Source organism: Ixodes scapularis, unplaced genomic scaffold (genome assembly GCF_016920785.2).
Source record: "Ixodes scapularis isolate PalLabHiFi unplaced genomic scaffold, ASM1692078v2 PGA_scaffold6__148_contigs__length_123643588, whole genome shotgun sequence".
NCBI classification, from domain to species: domain Eukaryota; kingdom Metazoa; phylum Arthropoda; class Arachnida; order Ixodida; family Ixodidae; genus Ixodes; species Ixodes scapularis.
In genome coordinates this window covers 83,408,000-83,431,265 of record NW_024609881.1, presented here as the reverse complement: position 1 = coordinate 83,431,265, position 23,266 = coordinate 83,408,000, and positions in this window count along the sequence as shown.

The following is a 23,266-nucleotide window of genomic DNA, read 5'->3' as shown; positions in this document are numbered from 1 at the left end:
CTAAATATTCCGCCGCCTGGCGGGTAATACGTGAAGCAGGCACGTAGCCCGGATTTTGTTTCGGGAGGGACCCGCCCATGACAAAATGCTGTATGAGGGGGAGGGAGGAGAGAAGTTCCAGCAAAATGGAATATTTCGGAGGGGGCCCGGGCCCATGGGCCTCCCCCCTGGATACGTGCCTGACGTGAAGTTCTCGAATGAGAGAGGCTCAGGGGAAACAGCTCGCGGACTCGGAGATTCGAACGGGGACAGGCTGACTCTTGTGTTCGCAACACAGTTATGAAGGCACCCCTTCCAGGTTTCTGAGGTCACTTAAATATGGCGATAACTCGCACTCTGCGGGCCATAAGTATTCTAGAAATTCATAGATCATAACGATGCGCGGCCAATTTCCCAATTAAAAAAAACAACCAAAGCTCGAACACACCGAGGTCATCCCCGGTGATGGGACGAGCATTGTTCCGGCAGCCAGGACGACATGTGACCAATGAAAACGCGACATTGCGTGCAGATTGCAAACGCTATTATTAAAACAAATGTGTACGCTTTGGTGTAGATAATAAAATGCAAATAAGAAAAGTCGAAAATGTTAATTTTTCGCGAAGAGGGAACATAAGCATGCAATAATCGTCTAAAAAAAAACATACTAAACTTAATTTTTTTTTTTTTTTTTTGCGGGAGTGATGTGTTTGGTTGGCAGCTTTCGAGCGCTCGAAGTTCGATCGCGCGCTCGTTGGGTTGAATCATAAGTCTGGCAGTTCGACGACGGAGCCATAGAGTGCCCGGTCGCAGATTTGGAGCGCGAGGATCTGGCAGCAGGAAGCATTTCTCGGGGAACCTGGACGTCAGCGCACAGCTTTTGCAGCGACGAGGACCCGAAACATGGTGTTTGAACCCGACGAGAAAAGAAGCAGTAGCGCGAGGAACGTGAGGAGCACGAGCGGACGTTCCATCGCTCGGGAGCATGGTGTCCGAGATCCCGAAGCGCGCGCGAATCTCGGAGGCCATGTCGGGAGAAGTGTGTTTCGGCGTCTCGCCGCAGCGGAGCGCCCGTCACGTGACTCTCGTCTCATCCGTTGTCTGCCGCTCTACCTCTTCAATTTCGGCGGCCGCTTCTCGTGGCGACCTGCCAGGCTTTGTCAGTGTACAGGAGGCTATGGTTGAATCGTAGACCGGGCTGTATAGGCAACGAGTCGCGCGCATTCGAGATATCATTCCGCAGTTCCAACGGTCAGAGGCGCGAGGATCCTTTGCTCGCCATTAGCTGACAGTGGTCGGGGTTTGGAAACATGCTGCTCCCAAGACCGGAGATGACCCCGGTGTCTTGCGGTCTTTTATTTCTTTTTTTCTTTTTTTAATAGGAAAATTAGCCGCGCATCGACATAATTTAGGGTTTTTTAGGACGCTTAGAGCCAGCAGAGTGAGTTATCGCCATACTTAGGCGATCTCAAAAACTTCCTCCAGGGCACCTTTCAGACCGCTCAATACGCATATTCATGTCAGAATCCCAGTAGAATACAAATTGGGTTCTGCGTTTTCGGTGTCCATTTTTCCTTTGGGTCAATTCTCAGGCGTCTAACCACGAAAAAAAAAAAGATTACTTTGAGTTTTTTTTAGAAGCCTAAACTGTACTCTAAGCCGATGTAACACTGTTAACACATCCTACGAAAGACAGCCTGCAGACCTCGTTACGGGGTCAGTATTAGCGTTTCCCAAAGAGGGACGATGTGTGGCGTTTCCCAAGGGTCATGCTGACGCACTTCCTAAGAATCTACTGATAAATCTTCGTGCACTTTTTTTCGCCCCCTTTTCTGAACTCTCTGCCTGTCAGAGTACGTCGACGCCCTTGGGTACGGTCATCCATATCACTCGTGGAAGGAACAGCATCCGTATCACTCGAGGAGGGAACCGCATCGACATTTTTAACTACACACACGCACATCACAGAAACCGAAACCCAGAGCGAAGAACAACCGGCGACGGCGGAGCGGCAACTGAGCACGCCCGAGCATTCCACCGCGGCATGGCGCAACACCTCCTAGACAATAAAGCCGTAGTGTTTATTGAGATGGCGTTATCAGAGAAGGCCAGCGCTGGGCACAAATTGGACACGACGATTACGTCAACCTTTGGCTCAAACGTGACTCAAACCCGAGCGCTGACGCAGCAGTCGTTTTTAATCTGTGCCCACACTCTAAAAAAAAAAGGTATCACCTTACACCCTTTTGTCCCATATATAATACACCCCAAAACTTCATTTCGACGTACAGCGCCCTATAGTCGAACAGACGGCACAAAATTTTACCAGGGGCTTGATAACGGTGCGATATAACTTATTAAATTGCTAAAGTACGTATCAAAGACCAAAGAAAGAAAACACGGAGCTTTTGCAGTACGGCCAAGAAAACTGCGATAATCTTTTTTGTGGTCAATATTACGTGCATCAACTATCTTAATAAGTTGTACCACACGGCTATCAAGCCCCTCGTAAACTTTGGGGCCGCCTCTTCGATTATGGGGCGCTGTACGTCTAATTGAAGATTTGGGGTGTATTATATGGGACAAGGGGTGTAATAATACACCTTTTTTCCTGAGAGTGCAGCGTTGGCCTCCTCTGACGACGCCATCTCATTCAGCACTATACCGCTTTGTTATCTAAAAAGTGCTGCGCGGCGCCTCCTCCTCTGATTCGCGCCAGCTGTGCGGGTGACTTCAACGAAAACGAAAGGTCTCATTTTGGCCCAAAACGCGGCGGCGTCTGTCAGTTTGTCAGCGCCGGGGAGAAAGGGAAAAGTTGATTGTCTTGACGTCAGCGCTTCGGACCAACGGGAGCGTCACACATGTCACCCTCTCCCCCTCCTTCTCCCTCTCTCCCCGACGCTAACAAACAAAAGACATTACCAGGTTTTCATCAAAACGAGTGTTCTAATGCTAACACATTAAAACTGCCTGCGAGATGTTCGAAACATACATGTGTTGTCAAGCGAAACGAACACGCCGTGTCTTTCGTGAGCTGTATGTGCACTAGGACCGGGGCTTAAAATGAGCCTACGCGTTCTCTTTCTTGCCTAACACACAGCTATCCAATCACTGCGAAAAGCAGAATTGTTCTAGCCAATGACAAAGGCTTATGTCGACGCCCGCCCCCCTGTGCACCTCGCATTTTGCAGGATTGATATTGTTTTTCGGGTTCAATCCTATTCGTCAGGCTGCTTAAACCTGGGCAGTGTAACACGTTCTAATTGCGCGCTAACACATTCTTTCACAAAAAAAAAAAAAAAAAAAAAAAAAAACACGAAACGTTGCGTATGCGTTTGCAAATTGGCATTTTTTGGCCCGGGTGATAAGCGTTCGAAAGGTCTACGCGCACCAACTCGTGTTTAGAACACAAGGCCACGTATTGGGCCCACACCAAGTGTGGGCACCGCGCGTGTGTAAACGAAACCGAATTCGGGACGACTTGAAGTGTCTGCGCATGCGCTGTGCCGACAACAGCGCCACCGCAGGGACGTGACGTCAGAGAGTCGTCTGGTCTCATGCAGGACGCCGCCATCTTGACCAGTGGGGTGCGCTTGGGCGCGGCCATAATCTTATTATGACGCCTTAGCAAGGCTTCGTAATCGGATTAGGACGCGTCCAAGCGCACCGCAGCCAGCAAGATGGCAGCGCCCTGAAGCCGGACTTGCAAACACTATTCAAACTATACTACGCGCACGCTTCTTGCTTCGCGATTGGTTCTTCTCAACATCCTTATCGCCTAACGCTGAAATCTTATTGGCCTGCGCGGGGCGATAATATATATAAAATACACCGAGGAAGTGGCCACGTTTCGGATTTCTTAATTTCTTTGGCTGCCAGCGAGTATATATGGTGCGGTGGAAGCCGCAAAGCGACGCCCTAACCGACTCTCACATTTTCTTTCCTCTTATTTCGATCGCTTCGCTCCATCGTTACCAGAGCGAGACAAGGTTATTTCCATTTTAGATTCGACTGTGTGCTTCTTCCTCCCCAGCATCCTTTGTATAGAGACTCGAGTCAACGCCCGCTTCAGTACCTCGGCATCTCAATGCCGAGGGCAAGTCGTCTGCTTCTTGTGCAGGAATTACGGTGACGTCAGAACGAGACCGAGCCCTGATTGGTTTCGATTGAAAGGGTAGTAAGTAGACCTCAATGCTAGATGCCAAGAGGTCTACCCACTATTTGTTTCAATCAGTCAATAGGAGCTCGACGCTCTGACGTAATCACAACCTCTGTGCAACAAGCAGACGGACTTGCGCCCCGCATAAGGCCAGAGAAGGTCAGCAATGGCGGCTGTAACAGACGAAGCGCGTGGGTGCAAAGCGTCTTATACATACCCGCGAAGCAATAGACTCCTTTCAAAAGCCCGTCCAGCAATATATGGCAGTCGCCATTTCTTGAGCACGAAGCACGTGCGATTAGATCCCGAGTCCTTACCGAACGCTGACGTGGCATTCGGTTTTTGATACGAGCTGAGTCGAGTTCACGCCGAACATTGACGCAACCTTCGTGTCCAATATACGCTTAGAGCATGTGTGCCCGAACAATGGCGGACTCGACGCATAATTGGCGCATCTACTCGTTTTCACATCAAATACCGTAATAAAAAAAAAAGGTAGGCTTTTTGCGGAATGTCATTCTCTCTTTATGTGGATAATTAAGACATTTGTGAGTGCATTTTAGAGTAGGTACGTAGGTTACCTTATCAAGACGTACAGGTTGCAAACGCCATAGGCGTCGCTTCTTTTTCCGACAACCAAATCTAGTAAGGAAGACTTCGCGCGGCATGTAAACAACGCGCAATACTTTATTATTATTAATATTATTTTTTAGGTGACAACGAGAATAAATGACAGTTTTAAGACTGGTCTACTCTATTGGGAGAGCCAACCGCCGCGATCTACTCAGGGAACCTGGCGTGTAATGAGGCTAAAAATGTGTTTAAAAAGTAAAAAAAAAAAAAAAGAAACTGCGTTGTAGCATTGCGCAAGACGTCTCAGGGTGGTGAATAAAATTCAAGTTAATTTAAATCATGATTAAAAAAACAATTTTATCATGATTTAAGTCAGACCAGCTTTGCTCTGACAATATGAATCAAGCTTTTCCCGCAAAAAAAAAAAAAAAAAAAAAAAACATTTCGATCTATATTTTTAATTTCCCGTTTTTCTACTATTTGATGCTTTCTATGCGTATTTGTTTTGTGTTTAAATCAAAGAATCACCGAACAAGGAAGATTTATATCCTAGCTGAACACGAGAAAAAAAGCACTTCTCTCCTGAGCAAATCAGAGCACTGAGCACCTTCGTCAATGGCGCAACATCTTATAGCAAGCAATTCTGAACGCGAAGTGAAAATCAACTAAAACTTTACAACTAGTTAAAAAAAAATATCAAGCACTTTTTGTCTGCGTGGCAGAGGATTATATAAATACATAAAAAAGTTTATAACAAAAATGTATTTTAGGTTAGATTAACTCTTTCGTCCTCATGGCTTTCAGTGATTGAACGCATTAATCAATCTTCCATCTTGAAAAACAAAAAAACAAACAAAAACAAAAAAACATCTACTGATAAAGAACCACTTGGATTTAACCTTGCTGTTGTATTTTTGTTGACGTTAATTTTTTTTTCACCCACTCTTCTCTGTAATGCCTCGGCCTTGAGAATAAATAAATATGATTTATATAAAATAAATCTGATTTATTTTATTTCTGATTTTTTTCTTCATATATCCAGCCTCGTGATTGGCCGACTTACCTCCGTGGACTGAAGCCATTGGTTCTTCCGAGTTCTTCGCGGGAAAGGAGATTGACTTCGAATGCCGCATGGCAATGAATTCACAGAGAAAACTTGGCGCCCGGCATTCGAAGCACGGATCTCGTGGTGACTCGCGTTCTAATCTGTATGCAGACTGTCTTTTGGATGATGTATATAAGCAGTGTGATCCCGGCCTTAAAAGTGCCCTGAAGTGGTTTATGAGATCACGTATTTATATTACTATAACTCACTCTGATGGCCCTAAGCGTTTAAGAAATCCCTAAATTATGACGATAAGCGGCCGATTTCCCTACTAAAACAAAAGAAAAACAAAAAAAAAAAACAATGAAAGATCGCAACACACCGATTTCGTTTCCGGCGATGGGAGAAGCATATTTGCAAACCACGACCACTGTCAGTCAATAGGGAGCCGATGGCCTTGACTCTACAGTCAAGGCCATCGGCGTGCAGGCGCAGTAGCGGCTGCTTCGTTGCGAGGGGCTTAGCGGAAGGGGAAACGCGGTCTACGAAAACTTCCTAATAGCGAGCAAAGAATCCTCGTGTCTCCGACCGGTGGAACCGCGGACTGCTATCTCGATTGCGAGCGGCTCGTTGTCCATACAGCCCGCTCTACGATTCAACCCATGCGGGCGCGCGCTCGAGAGCTGACGACCGGACACCATCACTCCCGCGAAGAAAACAACTACTACAACATAGTGCGTTGTTTTTGAGAGGATTATTCCAGTGTTATGTTCCCTCTCCGCGGAAACTCAACATTTTTCGACTATTCTTATTCGCTGTTATCATCTACAAAAGCATACACGTTTTGAAATAAGAGCGCTTGCAATCTCTATGAAATGTGGCGTTTTCATTGATCGCATGTCGTCCCATCGCTGGATATGACCTCGGTGTGTTCGATTTTTGATTACTTTCTTAAAGGGAAAATCGAAAACAAAAAAAAAAGAAAGAAAAATAGGCTATCACCATATTTAGGTGATTTCAGAAATCTCCTCAAGGCAGGGAAAATCGAAAACAAAAAAAGAAAGAAAAATAAACTATCGCCTTATTTAGGTGATTTCAGAAATCTCCTCAAGGCATCCTTCGAAGTGAAAAAAAAAATAAATAAAGCGTCCATGTCGCTTTTGCGGTAACTGCGTACTGCACAGTGTGAGTTTCGAACCCCCCGAGAGCGATGACAGCAAATACCTACCCAAACTAATTCCAACTCGTGAAACAAAACAAGGACTCACAAACAAACATTAAACAACAAAAAAAAAGCTTAGGTGGAAACCTAAATAAACCTAAAACAAAGAGCCGAAGCAGTAATTGTCTTTGTTTTCAGCGATGCGAGGCCTAATTCGCAAATGGAACGCAATATGACCCGCTCATTTATTCATGGCCAGACAGAGCGAGCGAGCGATCCGCTTCGACGGACCGGCGCGGCAGCTGTCGTCCGCGATGCACCGCCGACGTCAGAACCACTTCAACGTCTGCCCGCTCTCCCTCCTCACGAACCTTCGTCGAACCTCACTCTGGACGTCGAAGCTCGAGATTCGAATGGTTCGGCGAAACCCGCTTGGCTGTACACCGCAACCGACCCGACCGTCACCCAAATTTCGATGGAACGAAAGGGGTGGGAAGCTTCGAGACGAAATTCGAGCTCGAAATTCAGGAAGCCGCGCTATCCCCCACTCCCAAACTTTTGCCTGTCCGTCGGTCCGTCGGTCAGCCATACGTCCACTCAGTTTCCCCGCTAGATTTAGCAGGAAAATCCACGTCCTGTGGCCAGACCATCGATTCAGTTCCCCCGCTAAGTTTAAACGGAAAATTGACGTCACGTGACCCCTACACAAATTCAGTTACCCGCTAAATTTAGCGGGAAAATGCACGTCTTGTGTCCAAGGCACCAATCCTGTTTTCCCGCTAAATATTGAGGGGCAAATCGACGTCACGTGACGTGTTCAGCCATTCAGTTTCCCCGCTTAATTTAGCGGGAAAATATATGTCAAGTGATCGCACCGATTCTCTATAATGCATTTCATGCGTTATAGAAATTTGAAGGTAAAGGTCCTTGCCATTTTTTTTTTATTAGATCACACTAGAACGACGTCTGTGTGGGGGGACTCCTTCGGTAGGTCTCAGTCATGTATTTGCAGAGTGGAGAATAAAAATCAAAGAGATTTAAATCAGATCAATTTTACTATGATGATTTACATCGAACCTTTTCCGGGAACAAGAATCCTGAATATATCTCTTGTCACCGTTCGTCTATCATTTGATGATTTTTATGTGCGGTTGTATCGCATTTACATCAAAGAATCATCAAGCAACAAAGATTTATATGTGGCTAAACACAAGCACACACACACACACACACACACACAAAAAAAAAACACTCCTCCGCAAGTTTGCGAGAAAAAAAAATCATTTTTTGATTGATTAAGCAAATCAAGCTGTTTCTGTATGGCGGAGATTACAGGAGTATAATGTTAATTGAACTGTACTTTACATTCACCGTAATTACTTCTTCCGCACTGTTATGATCGGACGAATTGATCAACCAATCTCCCATATTGAAAAATACATCTAGTGGTAAATAATGACTATTTTCTAGATACGGTGATTTAAATCGAATAAATCTGGTTTAAATAAAGTAAATAAAAGAAATCTGGTTTCTTTGTATGCATAAAAAATCCTGATTTTTCTTCCAGCCTGTGCGTTAGTTTTGTCTGGCTTTTTTTTTTTTGTTCGTGTTTTTTTATCTGGGTGCATATCCCTTGCTTGCGTGCATGTTTGCAACGTGTGTATGTATCGTCTAATAAAATTTTAGCTGAACGTAGTAGAACCTCTAGCCCATTGTTGCCTCTCACTTTTTGTCCCTGTGTTTTCGGCGTAAATGCATTAATATTTTTCCTTCTTTTGGTCGGTGTTTTTTTATTCCCTCCCTGTTGGAATTATAACGCTCCACTGACCCTCGCTCCTGTGAGTTAGGACCTTTAGGTGTAATTAAATGAAATTATATAAATACGTATTGCACTTTTACACCGCCAGGTGGCGTCAGCTAGTTTTAAATTCTCGCGCATGCGCACAAAAGTCGACCTCTAGTCCAACTACGGTACCACGGGGCGCGTCTCCGACTAACGTCTTTATAGCGTAAAAAAAAAAAAAAGAAAGCGATCCATTGATTTTTGGTTGATGACGACATAAAAGTGTCACGCTTACACCTGCCGCGATCCTGGCGGTATATGTCGCAGACGCCTGTTCTGCTGCGGATCGTTTTACAGCTGACAATCCACGGAAGCTACGGTAGCCTGGAGTTGGGACGCAGCCGTGACAACAAACCTCGCGTACGCTAGTGTTTTTTTTTTGTTTGTTTGTTTGTTTTTTCGAATTTTTACGTGTTTTAGGCACCATAATATTGCGTAAACATTGTTATTCGATTTATAAACTAAACTACTTCATAAATGTTTGTCTCCCGAAATGCGAAACTTTTCTATCGCGTCAGCGCTTCCATAAGTTTCAGTACATTCGAATTGACTAAAAGGTCGAAAGTTCGTCGAACCGGTCGAAACTCAATTTCGACAAAAGTTCGCGACATCCACAGACTCCCGTTTGCTAACGCTTGCACCTAAAGAGGGGAGGGAGCTACGAGCGGCTGGAGCGACGTCGGATCTCGGCCACACTTGGCGCTGAGTTACGACGACATTTACATGCGCCCATCAGCGTTCGGGCGTCTGCCGCCGGAACGTGAAGTGCCGCAGATGTATGCAGGGTGAACGGAGGAGTCGGGGCTCGCTACCGGCGATCAGATTACGTCAACGTCATCCCGGCATCGTGCTTATATGCCTCGGCATGCAGAATATAAAAAAAAAGAAAAAAAAAAAAAGAAAAGAAATTCCTGGCTAAAAAAACAAAAAAACAATCTTATTGCTTGGTTAGGTTTGTTTTGGTCAGGTCGTGCATGGGTTGTCGAACACGCCGCCTCGACGCCATGATGCTGCAGTGGCGCTGCTGCCGGCTTCGCGCATGCATCGCGTACGTTTTACAGCACGCGAATCTGGTGTTTGCGCACCCTTATTGCGCACATGGCGCCGTTTCGCACGGGAGACAAGAGATGGCGCAACTATGGTGGAACAAACGCCGCCAACGAACAAGCATACGGCGCCGAGAGCAGGCCTTTCTAGCAGACGATCTTTTCGACTCAAAAGCGGCGCGCGTTCCGCAGGCAGCGACAGTCGCAGAAACAAAAAAAGACAGGCGCGGTAACGGCAAGGAACTGCAGTTCCTTGTCTGCAAAAGGGCCGGCTCTCGGCGTCGTCTGCTCGTTCGTTGGCGGCAGTTGGCGTCGCGACCGCTTGCGCCATCTCTTGTCTCCCGTGCGAAACGGCGCCCTGTTGTTTGCAGACCGGTGGCGTCGCTGCTGGTCTGCAACTATTTATTCGATCAAGAACGTGTGCCGATGGACGTTCAAATCAAACGTTCTTGATCAAATAAATACTGAATCAAGCCGCGCACTCTTCGTAACTCCAGCCTCGTGTGTTTTATCCCCTTTTCTCTGTTTCACATTTCGGCCTCCAGGGCGCGTTAACTTTCGCTGCAAATTTGGATAGGGGCAATGTGTTCCTCGGACTTGCGAATACTCTACGTGATTATGAAACGGTGTGCACCACTTATCTCTATCTTGGATTGCAGAGATTGGGAGCCACGGCAATATACATGCAAGTATATAAAAGCCTCTACCCGATGTTCGATCGCGAATGTTTTATTACATCTTTCGAACCATTGTTGCGGCCAAATTGCAACTCGAGAAGCAACTCGAGAAGCAACCCCGTCTTCTCATTAAATTTTCTTGCACCGAGCAATGGCCGCCAACCAGCAATCCAGCCCACTAAAATATCGATAAGTGTGGAATTTAGTCAAAGTTTTATTTCTCGTTAGTTTTATTCCCATAGAAGTGCAATTTGCTGCTATACGAGTGAACAAAGTAACCAAGTAAATAAACCGGCGCTAGAAATCTTGATACTCAACCAGAAATAAATTTATCAACTGCGAGGGTAACCGTGGCCTCCACGTGTATCTCCACCAAAAATTAATTACATTACAGCGAGTTTGCGGCGTTTTAATGACCCCGTAAGCCGTCATAAAATGAAGCCGAATATGTGCCTCGTCAGCAGACGCGAAAGACAAATGACGTTCGAGCCGATTTAGCTGACGCCGCCAGTTTCGTAGCCTGAATAAGCAATATGGACGCGGCGCGGGAGAGCAAAAATTTACCATTTCGTTCCTGGTTAATTCGATTTGGCGGGGGAAATATCACGAGGAGAAAAACGGCGTTTTGGATGTCCCGCGTGAATTTCGCTAGAGCCACTAAATACGCTATATACGCTTAATGCATCGGCACTGCGTTCTTCGAATTTTCTGTTGGCGTTTCATTGGTACTTACGCTAAGTGAAGAGCGGGCACGGCAATCGTTAAGACGATTCGAAAATGCGACTTCCTGATCTTTAGATGTGGTGCCGGGAACCTAAAGCGATATCGATTTTACTGCTTACAGACTGGTCTGCCACTTATAAAACCTGCTCCAACGCGAACGCTATGAGGAGCGCAAGTTCGTCTGCTTCTTTTGCGGGGGTTGAGGCGACGCCAGAATGCCGAGCTTCGACTGGCTCAAATTGGAAGGATAATGGGGAGACCTCAAAGCAAACTGCCTTGAGGTCTACCCACTATCCTTCCAATCAACTCCAATCAGAGCTCGGCCTCGTTCTGAAGTCAGTGCAAATTCTGCGCAAGAGACGACTTGCTAGCCGCATGGTGCCTGGTGTGGTTAACGCGTCTAAAAAGCGATCTTTCGATTCCGCCTTATGACGTCATAAAAGTGTCAATGTCACGAGGTTCTTTTTTTTTTTTTTACAAATGAGCGGCGAGACTCTAATTTGCGTTTTCCGTTTTCTGTTTGTTAAAAATAATTTATATTTACAAAACACACACACAAACATACACAAACACACAAACAAACACAAACACGCACGCACGCACGCACGCGCACACACAGACATTTAGAACCGTGTGCAGTTCACAGTGTGTACATGGCACCTGTGACCTGTCCCAGGACGCGGGGCGGGTGCAGCGTTCGAATTTCGCCTGGTTCTTGTCGTCCCGGCCTGGGGGAGGGGAAGCAGGGCTTTTTTTTTTTTTTTCGTCGGCCGGCTGTCCCGTGCGAGGGCTGGCTGGTAGAGGGATTCCGAAAGAGGATGGGGGTGGGGGTGGGAAGGACCTGGGACTTGGTACCGGACGGTCGCCTCCTCGGGCTACGGAGATCGTCGGCCAGGTCACGCCGACCTTGTCCCGAAAACCCCACGGGTGGTGCCCCGTCTTCCTTTTCCTCGTTCGTTTCTTTTTTCTGCCTCTTATCTTTCTTCCAGCTTCGTCTTCTCCTAACACGACATACATCGTCGCGGTCATGCTATCTCCAGCCGCCATCCTGGTGGTGTCACAGTAGTAGTGAGGGACGTGGCAGTCGCCTTCTCTGCTACACGCGTCGCTCTCCACCTTCTCGGGCGCAAATATTAAGTGATATCACTTTAAGTCTCCTAAGTGATTCCAAGTGATATCAGTTCGACCAGAACTGATATCACTTGGAATCACTTGTGACACTTAAGGTGATATCACTTAATATGTTCGCCTGGGTCGACAGTTCACTGAGGCTTCGGCAGCCGAGAGTTGAGACGCCGCGTAGAGTAGGACATGGCACGCCCGTCCCGCATTCAGGGCTCGATCGTGTCCCGCGTCCGGCGAGAAATACCAAAACCTTCCGAATGTCCCGCGTTTCACACTGTCGTAAAATTTGCTCCACAACTCAAGGCGCTGCCGAACAACGGGGCACGGGGAAGCGCGGAGGTCGCCTGGCAATCGTGTGAATCGCAATGGTACGCCATTTTTTATGCGAGCATTGCGGCAATCGAACGTCGTTCTTGCAGGAGAACTGACGCGCATGGCGCCGTTTCGCCACTCCCCTTGGTGGCAAAGTATTGCGAGAGAAAACTGCTCGCCAAAAGTTGAAATACAAATTGTTCTTATTATTTTCAAATTATGTTGTGTCAATGAAAAAAAAATTGCTGTAAAACATTTTTTTTACCGAAGACATAGGGCAATAGTCTTGCAACTCATAACGATCGAAAAATAATCTAAGGTTCCAAATTTGTGTAGGAGCATGTTGGTAAGAGTAAGCATCTACAGGAAACAATAAGCCGACGAAAGGTTTACTGCTATTTTTAAGTGATGCACTCGTGAGTTCCGCTGCAGTCGATTTTTATGTTTTCAACTTAGACACATTTATAATATATTTGGCATTAAATTAAAAAAAAATGCCGTAGTATGGTTGTCGGAGTTTTTGCGCCATGAAACACAGATCGATGATTTTCTAAGGAAACTTGAACTGTATCTAAAGTCGACAGTGGTAAACTATGGATGAGCGGAAATACATTCAACGTCAAGGCGTATGTATTGGTTCGACTGTCGCCCCGGTCCTTTCAGAGATATACCTCCGGAGCTTAGACCTAAAATTGCATGAGATGATCAAACATTATCACCCGAGCTCAGCACTTATTAGAAGATACGTGGATGACATATTGGTATGTGGCCGTGACTCAGTCCTTGCTGGTTCCATCGAGAATACCATGTACAGGGAGGCACGGGAGTTGCAGTTTTCTATAGAAAGGCCAGCCAACAACGTACTTCAGTATTTAGACCTCCAGCTCAGATTTGGTTCCCGGTTTATGTTGGTCGTATGGCAAAGACAAGGCTAAACCAGTACTTCCCTTTGATAGTTGCCATTCAAAGCATGTCAAGGCAGGATTGGTTCGAAACATGATTAACAACGCGGTTCAAAAGTCAGGTTGGCACTCCATAATGACGTCAATTCAAGTTGTGTTTTCCCGGCTAAATGTTGCAAAGCATCCTCAAGAATTTATTTCCAAGCAGCTTTCGTACATTGTTGCAAAATACAAACAAATTAGGAAAATGCCCGAACACAAAAAGTTTGTAGTCGTACCGTTTTTCAACAAGATTTCACAAAATTTAAAATCAGTCGGTGATAAGTTTGGTTTGCGCATCGCGTTTAGCACATATAGCAGTTTGAAGCGGTTAACTCCGTTGCTTCCACCCAGAAAGGTTGTTTAAAAAGACACAGGGAAAAGTGTGCTACATGTATTTCAAGTATAGTCTACAAGATCCCTTTTGATTGTGATTTGTGCTATATAGGTCAAACGAAGCGTTGTCTTAATGATAGACTAGGCGAACATAAACGATGTGTCAAAAACAAGGATCCATATTTCGAGGTATCGAAGCATATTCAGGAGTGTAGGAACTGAGTGCCTTTATGGAACTCGGCAACCACAATTGTAACAGAACAAAACGACCACAAGCGCCTGCTGAAAGAGTCAATCGCAATAACGAAGCATGGGAATGCAGTGAACAAGCCTTCTTTGTCTTTATATGCGGAATGGAAGTGATTTCTGAATCTCCAATTTGTGTGTGTGTGTGTGTGTGTGTGTGTGTGTGTGTGTGCGTGCGTGTGCGTGTGCGTGTGCGTGTGTGTGTGTGTGTGTGTGTGTGTGTGTGTGTGTGTGTGTGTGTGTGTGTAGTCTTATAGCTAGAACTCCGTGTTTTCGGATAAATCCGAAAAACTGAAAAACACACGCCGGTTGAAGTTTTGTGAATTCGGATTTATCCGATAAACTCCGAATTGTTATGTGCCCATGCCATTAATCCTGGCTGCTCAAATTGAAAAATAAATAAATAAATAAACTTTTTTGTTGTTGTGTTGCAAAAAAAAAAAAAAAGCTTTTTTTTTTTTTTTTTTTAATTTGAGCAGCGCACGATTAATGGTCCTGGAAAATAACACCATAATTATCTTTCAAGCCTCGGACCGTTGTCAAAAGAGGGTCTTACGGCTTGTCTCGTCAAGGTTGCTTCAGGGCAACAGGCTATCGTACCATTCGCGTCACGACAAAAGCCATTCTTGTGGTTTCCAGTTTGGGCCATGGGATTTGGGATTTAGAGAAAAGAGAGGGTATGTTTTTGGGGGTAACAGGGAAAGCTATGGACCATAGAGATTGTATAAAATAGGGAAGAGGGATAGATTGTTGGGATGACACGAGCTTCCTTGCGGCTACCTTCGGCAGTTTAGTGATTTTAAGGTATCGACGTTTATCGAAGCCACACTTGTGTGCGACTTTTGTCGTGGGACAAATTAGTACTGCCAATTACACCAACGCCAGATACAAACGCGTTTTATTTTTTATCTGGCATACGTTTGCATCCGATTAATATTTATTATTTTTTAGTGGGAAAGACTGCGAAATTAATCTCCGAATTTTGGAGAATTGGGGATTTACGAAAAATAAACTCCGATAAACACCGAATATTTGCTAAAAAATAAACTCCGAATAACACCCTCCGAATTTCACGAAAAATAAGCTCCGAAAACACGGAACCCTACTTATAGCTGACTTTCTCAGTGAAAGGTCCAGTGCAATCTGTAGTTTTCCCAGCGTGCTTTTTTGTTTGTTTGTTTGTTGATGTGTCGTTTTTGGTGCAGTCAGTTCTTTTGTTGCTTTGATCCCATTGTTAGAGGCCCGGTGTCGTGTCTTTTGTGGAGAGAGGTGATGTGAAGAAGGGTTCCTTTTCCTTTCTTTTTTTTTCAACCCTATATTCGCGACTCCAGCAAAACGGACGCCACCAAGCGGGAAAATCGGGAACCAGCCGGTCCAGGTCGCTCCGCGCCCCTCCGAGTCTCTGGTTGCTTTCGCGGACACGTGTTGTCGGCGCGATGGCGAACAGTGTAATTTCACGAAGGTCCGAAAATTTCTTAAGTTTGCCTGAGTGTTCATTAGTGTGGCGAAGCCTCAGTAGATTGTTTCCTTCCACCACGTGTTTTCGATTTCTTGGATGGGGAGGAATCGCGGAAAAACGTTTTGATTTCTTGTCTGTTTCGAATCACATTCAAAGTGACGACTACTTGGTAACTGATAAGGGGTTCCTTTATAAGAATGTAGAACATTGGGAGGATGACAGACGAGACATTTCACTGGAGGGAACACCAATGCTGCAGTCAAGTGAATGGAAAGGTTCGATAGCTGCTTTTCTTGAGTTTGGTTGTGTTCGATTAGCTTCAAGTTTGAGCCACCCACGCCCGTCGGTGCGTTGGCTATTCATCTTGGTTGCTTTTCGCCAAAAAATCCTCTGGACCACTCTAAAGGAGTTGGGCTGATTTCGCAATTACTTGATTCAGGAAAACCTGTTCGCTGCAAATGATGAATGAGGGAAATTATCTGTTTTCAAAAGGTGGAGGCGCGTCTCGCAACGTTAGAAGCTGTCACGGCATTATGATCTACCGCGCCTCCAATATTTATATTATACACCCGTCGAATTAAGCAAGCAGCAAGATACGTCTCATTGCTCAGGTTGACCGGCCACAAAAATACTCATTTTTTTCCGTTCAGGATTCAAAGTCAAGTTCAATGCAGAGAGGTTCTGCGTGAATCTCCAATGAAGACTCTCTTCAGTTTGTCCTCATTCGTCTCCGTGCTACCGGCTGGAACCATTTGGCTAAGTTTAACTTAGTATCTTTCTGTATGTCAAATATACTTTCATTCATCAGTTCACCTAATGGCTAGTTACCTAAGCTCATATTTCAAACCGAAAAATATACTAATATCGCTTTAGTGGGACATAGTACGTAATATAATACATAACCCGCTCGTCAAAATGACTTCTCGATTGCTACTAAAACCTGAATTGAAATACGAGTATCAGCTGCTTAGTGGGGTGCCGGCGGGTTAACATGCTTCTTTGCTCAAGAAGCGCTTGCTGAATTTTCGTAATTTTCCTGCAGCCTGTGTTGTTGACCAAGCAGACGACTGAAGCTGTTTCTTAAACGCGGATACGCACAAAAGCTCGAGTTCGCATACAGATAAGTCGCATGGTCGAGGCATGCGAGTTGGCTGAAAATTACTGTTGGTGGAAGAATTCCGCAGTCATTGCCGCTTTCTTTAGATGATCAAAACTGATTAGTATATTACCGTCTCTCCAGAGCCCATAGTTTCGGTTTCGAACGAAATCTCCGAAACGAAAGTTTGACATGAAAAGAAAAAAAAGCACACTTGGAAAACAAAACTATGCTCTGCAAGTTTATGCGCACCGGCTATACTTAACCGTCTGAGTTCAAATACGTATAAAATTGGGCATTAAACAAAAGAAAATCTGTTAAATTGAACGCGCCACCTGCTCAGGCGGCCCGGCCGAGCCGACGCGACCTGGACTCAGCCGCCATATTTGTCTTCTGTCCTCAGTAAAGGTTCAGCTGTGTTTCAGACGTTCTCCTTCACTTCCTTGTCATCGTCTGTCATTACCTCAGTCTCGGGTTTTTCACTAAAATTGTAGATATGATTTAATTAGGGTGAATGGAAGATCACGAATGCTATAAACAAACAATTTTTCTAGTACAACCGTGTGATTAATACAGTCAAAAGCTCTACCAATGTCTAAAAATATTCCAAGCGTTAACTTTTTTCTTCAAAGTTTTTAAGTGTCTACTTTTTTTTAACCAATAACGCTGTTTCTGTTGATCGTTTTTTTTTTTTTTTCGGAACTAAGCTGGCATTTTGTTATGAGGGAGTGGTTATCACAAAAAATTTACAATTCGAGAGTGAATTATCTTTTCTAAAGCCTTTGAAACCTTTATCGGATGTAGGCCGGTAATTACCTAATTCATTTTTGTTTCCACATTTAAAGAAAGCAAAAAAACTTTCGCAATTTGCATCATTTTTGGGAATGTACCGTATGACATGGCAAAATTGTAAATAAACGTTAGGCATCGGGCGATAATATAGATAATATATTTTACAGGTAGAATCGGTAAATCACTCGCATCACGACTGATACTGTTGCTAAGACATATAACAGAGGAATATACCTCAGCTTCATTCATAGGGGAGATAAATAGTGATTGTGGTGTTGATGAAATACTTTTTGACGCATTAGAGCTGTAAGAGCTACCACCTATATTCCCAAAGAGGTTGTTAAATTCGTTCGCCAGGTGCAGGCCACTTACGAGTTCTCCGTTCCGTTCTAGGCTTTCACTCTTATTTGGGCCATATGACGTATTAAAAACACTCTAGATACGTTTCCACATCAGATCAGACTTTCTAAGGCACTGGGGGGATCGGTGGCCGAGTGGGCTAAATCGCACAACCCAGCTTGACGCGCATAGAGCGAAAGCTTGCGCTGCAGAACGCAGGGACCCCGGGTTCGAGCCCCACCCCTGCCCGTTTCGATCTGGATGAGCATCGTACCGGCGTGCGGTCGTGTATCACTACTGCGTGGTGCACGTTAAAGACCCCAGGCTAGCGGTTGTACTGCACTGGCTAAATTGCTCATCTACAGCGTGTGACTCGTCGCAACTTTAATAGCTGACCAACTACACGCTGTATAAATATCCCCACAACCCCCAATCCAAGGCACTCGGCACCGAATAAACTAAAGTAAAACATCTTAAATTTCTGCAGTTAATTTATTTCTGTACTTTCTAAACTCGTCTAACAAATTTTCTCTGGAGTTGTAAGAAATAATTTGTAAAAGTAATATTTCTTGCGTTTTTCTTTTTTTTTTTTTAAAGAGTGTACATGCCATTTAAGGCTTCCTTCCTCTTTTAGCGATCTTTACGGCCTTGACCGGAAAGCAGTTGGAATAAGCCTGGCTAAACTTTTCAGGAAACTTGTTATACGCACTATCAGCGTCAGCACTGCCGAGTATATCTTCCCAATCCTTATTAACTAACCTCAGTCTAAACATATCTACTAGCTGTGGCTGGAGCAATGTCCCGAAAGGTTATTGTAGCTGTTTCACGTTTGCGTGGTTCTCGTATTGTGTCGACATATGGGCAAATGGTCACTAATGTCCGGACTAAGTTACGCCAGCCTTGACCTTTTCCTTATCATAGTTTGTAACAAATAAATCAATTAACTTTGATCTGGTCAGTGTATAGTGCGAGTGGGATGCGTAATGCCATTGAAAAAGTGATTTGCCGTTAATAATAACCACAGGTCAGTAGCGCCTGACGCCTGTGGTTAACGGAAAAAAGAACATTTGGATTCGTTTGCATAACAGTAGTTTATTTAGAAACGTAAAGAATTGAGCTACATTGCCGCTGGGTGGGCGATATGCAACAGACGTTTTGTTTTACGCATAATATTTCATTATCTTCTATAACCGATACTCTCCAACAATTTCAAAGTCATCACTCACTACTAGCATGGCGACACCACCAGATAAACGATTTTGATAAAACAAAATGTTAATATTAAGGTAAAAAAAAATCAGTTTCGTCTTGGTACCAAGTTTCGGTAAGCTTAGTCACACTGAATGAGCACTTAAATGATTGAAATAGAAGCATAAGATTGTCTGACTTATATCTAGCTGATCTCATTCAAGTGAAACAGTTTCAAAAGCTTACACATAGTCTGGTACTGCCATAGCCAGCCGGCATCATGCAGGCGCCACCAGAGTGAGAGCCCACGGTTACACCCTATCTCGTTGTAAATTGGCAAAGAACGATAAGCCGCACATTGCGTGCCGAAGGCTTCGATATGCGCTACGTATATGAGCGCAAAGCACACATATTGGAGCATGACGCAGCGAAAACCTTGATATTTCTTCGCAGTAAAAGCGCACTCCGGTGATATGTAATCATTGGCCCGTTGTTGCCGTAGCTTCCGCCGTACTAGCATGTTTTGCGATCACGGCTTCCTGGTCTACTCAGTATTTCTTGCTTCAGACACTGGGCTAACCTGCGCCACCGGAGTATTAGCTCACGTTTGAACAATGCAGCCGCCACTCCCAGGCATACCCAATATTCCTTGCTTCCTTCGCTAGATAGCGCCAAATCAAACAGCATTGCAGGCTGCCTATATTTGGGTACTAACATATTAGTCAAATCACCACCGTGCAGTCCCTCCCTAGCTGATCTTGAGATCCTCGCTGTGTTCAATCTATATGATGTGCGCGTTTTCTGATTTACGGGCTAAAATCTTGCCATTTCGTACCCACAGGAATTTCCAGCCGACATCGCGTTCCTTGGCGATAGCCTTATCCAAGCGATTTCTTCAGGATCGAGCACAGATGCTCGTTCACAAAGAGAGGCGTGTTATCGGAAAGGCCCAAGTCTTCATTCGTTAATAGTCTTGTTCGGGCGCTTGCAAGTACCCTGTCACGATTCTTGCTACGGATCAACTGCACGATAATGCTTTGTTAATTTGCCACGTTCTCGTGTGCGGGCTCAGCGGCAGATTTCAACGTCCGATTTACCAATCGGTTCGCCGATTGCCTCCCCTAGCTTACGCAATGTTTCATAAAGATGATCGTTTTCAGCCACCGGAAGCAACACCTTTGATTTGAAGATTGCAGGCGTGAGAGTGCTGTTCACAGTTAACGATGCTCCCTTGGTTTGCTCTCATTTGTTTCAAGCGCAAGGCACCTTGCTCGGAGTTCTGTATTTTCTTTCTTTAGTTCCTTGTTGACCGTGATTCTGCCTTCAAGCTTTTTCTCAATATCCTCGCACTGATGAAGTCCGTGCTGGACTTCATTCCTCGTATATCAGTACGGGGATTTCACAACGGAAGTCTCCCTCTAGCGTTTCTCTCAACAATTTCCATTCAGTCTTCATGTCATCCCGTAGCTTGGTGAAACGTTTCTTGAGGTCTTGCCATCGTGATGAGTAACACAAAAAAATGCAACTGCAATTGGCAGCAGCGACGGCAATTTAGCCGAAAGGCTCGAATAATTTATATAGGGATAAGAAACCAACCTGCAAAGGAGCATAGTCTTATAGAGAGACGAGTCGAGTGCCGTCGCGGATGCTGATGAGATTAAACAAAAATTAATCGAGCTAAGGTGATTGATTATCCTGTAGGCTAGAGCTGAGCATATGATGTTCCAAACGTTTTGATGGAACCCTATAGTTAAAGACATTGGACGGTAATTAGATGCAAGTGATCGGTTACCATTTTATGGACGGGGACTATCTTCTCAATTTTTCGATATTTTGGTCAGAGGAGATAGATTGAGAAAAAAATTAAGCTAAGGTACGAAGTGGTAATTATATCAGTGTTCATAAGAATTTTGGAGATAATGTTATCTGCCCCAGCAGACGATGATAGTTTTAGTTGATCGATGAGGGAACTTATTCCGGCGGGTGATATCATTGCAGGTGGCATATCGTCGGTTGGCAAAGAGAGGGGAGAAAATCCTGTCGAGGATTTCAACTGTCAACACGAATACAAAAAAAAAACAAGCTGTATAGGGCTGTTTTGCAGTCGCTATCATTTATAGGGTCTTTATTGCTGTCAGTAAATTCCAGTGATCGAAAATAAAAGTTTGACAAAAGGAGCTGCCAAAATCGAGTTGGATTCGTGTGTGAAGAGTTGAGGGCATGTCGTCAGATAGAAATTTTGTTTTAGCATGCTTAATGGGGTTGGAATATTCTTCTGAGAGTTCGCTGTGTGCTTCCCAATCTTGGAGGAGGTCCAGTCATAGGCAGTACATTCTGCTTTGCTATAGATGCGTTTCTTTCTGTTACTTTTTTTTATAGCAACCAAAAACGCCGCCTCCCTTCGCGAGTGTCGATCACGATAGATATACAACGTGCAAGTTAGTCTTCTCCTTGCGCACTCCGTGCGTTCCTTTACCCCCCAAACGCACCACGTGCTTTTGCTTACCCCCGACCTCAACCAATCACGCGCTTGACCGTCTCGTCATCGCCTATTCCCTGTGCGTTATCTGTTACCCAGTGATTGGCGTGCTCCTCCTCGCGTGCCGATGAGCTGAAGACGCATTTTGGAACACTTGCTCGCCGTATATGTTGTTCGTGCGAGGAGAAAATATTAATGCGAAAGCATTAACTGGTCCCATGGAGCGAAGCCGGTGGTGTCTGTAGCCGTTGTCTGTAGCAGCAAAAAACGGCACCTAAATTCCCATTGGCTCCGACTCGTCATATCAGATGCTTCGTGAAGGAAGCCGGCGAGACCGCTCGAAGTCAAAGCGGACGTGCCTCAGAAATAAATAACAAAGAAAAGAGGGGAGGAGCTTGAAGGATGAGGGGAGGAGGACGACGAGGAGGGAGGAGGAGTATACCCTCCCCTCAGAACCCTTCCCTCCTCCTCCTCAAGGGCTGCGCTCTAATTCGACGTTACAGGGTGTTGTTGTAAACGCCTTTAATTTTTTTTTTATATCGCGCATCCTTGTTCATATTATATTTCACTGTTGTAAACGACACGAAACGCAAAAAAAAAAAAGAAACATTCTCGGTGTACTGCATCTAAAACGACAAAAAAACCTGAAGGAAAATTCAATCGTTATCAAATGATACAATATTATGAGTACTCTCCTCCGATTTCTGTCGGTTGCGCGTTCAGTGCCACACTTCTGGCGTCGCCGCACTGGCGAATGTTGTAATGCGGGGCAACAAACGTTCTCAATGAGTTCAAAAACGCCATCCGCGGCACATAAGAACAACAACAATTTCAGCAACAGAAATTGAAGGCTTCTTTCCAGCCGCATTATGTACTAATTTTGAAAATAAGGTTCTAGTCGCGTTGTGAAGGTCAACATAGGTTCACGGCTCTCCGGTATCGCGCAGGAGATCGCAATTTAGGAAAACCGATAGAATTAACTTTTCGACCATTTCCATCCCCACCCGGCGGCTAAAATGAGCCTCCAACTAAGTGCAGTAGATAAAATCGAGTAAGTGTCGCTACTTCAAAATATAAATATTAAGATAAATTCAGTTACAAAAAGTTACAAGCTAAAACAACAATTATCACGAGAAAACTTACACGCACGTTGCGAGCGTAACCCGTGTTCACCGGCAATACAGCGTTCGGTGCGCGCTCCATTCACAAAATGTTCCGAGCACAGTCGAGAGGATGGCGTTAGGGAAAAGTATTTTCGGTTTAGGGACACAAGCCGCTGCCGCCGGAGATAAGGGTCATCTGGAAAGCGATGGAGCCTAAAAACATTGTAGCCGTACTCGCCTTGCCGGATTCCGTGCAAGCTGCATAGGTCATCGGACAGTATTCGACACTTTTTGTCGTTATTCGTGCACCCTATTAGCGAGCAATGGTGTCCCGATGACCGGGGGACTGTCGCCATCAAAGCCCGTAGCTCGAATTAAATTTGGGAGTTTAAAAACAGAAGAAAGCGCGAACGTAGTTCGGGCAATGCATGAACCCAACACCGGTGAAGCCTCTCATCCGGGACTTTCATTCTTTCTAACGCACCAGCAAGGGAGAAACGCCGGTATCCCTTTCTCTTTCTTCTCTCTGGTCCCACATGACTCTCAGCGCCGGCACAACACTACCGGTACGGCCCCAGCCCAAGCTGCACTTTTTTTTTTTTTTTACGGTAAAATTTTTTGCAGGTGAAGAAGGTAGGGCGAG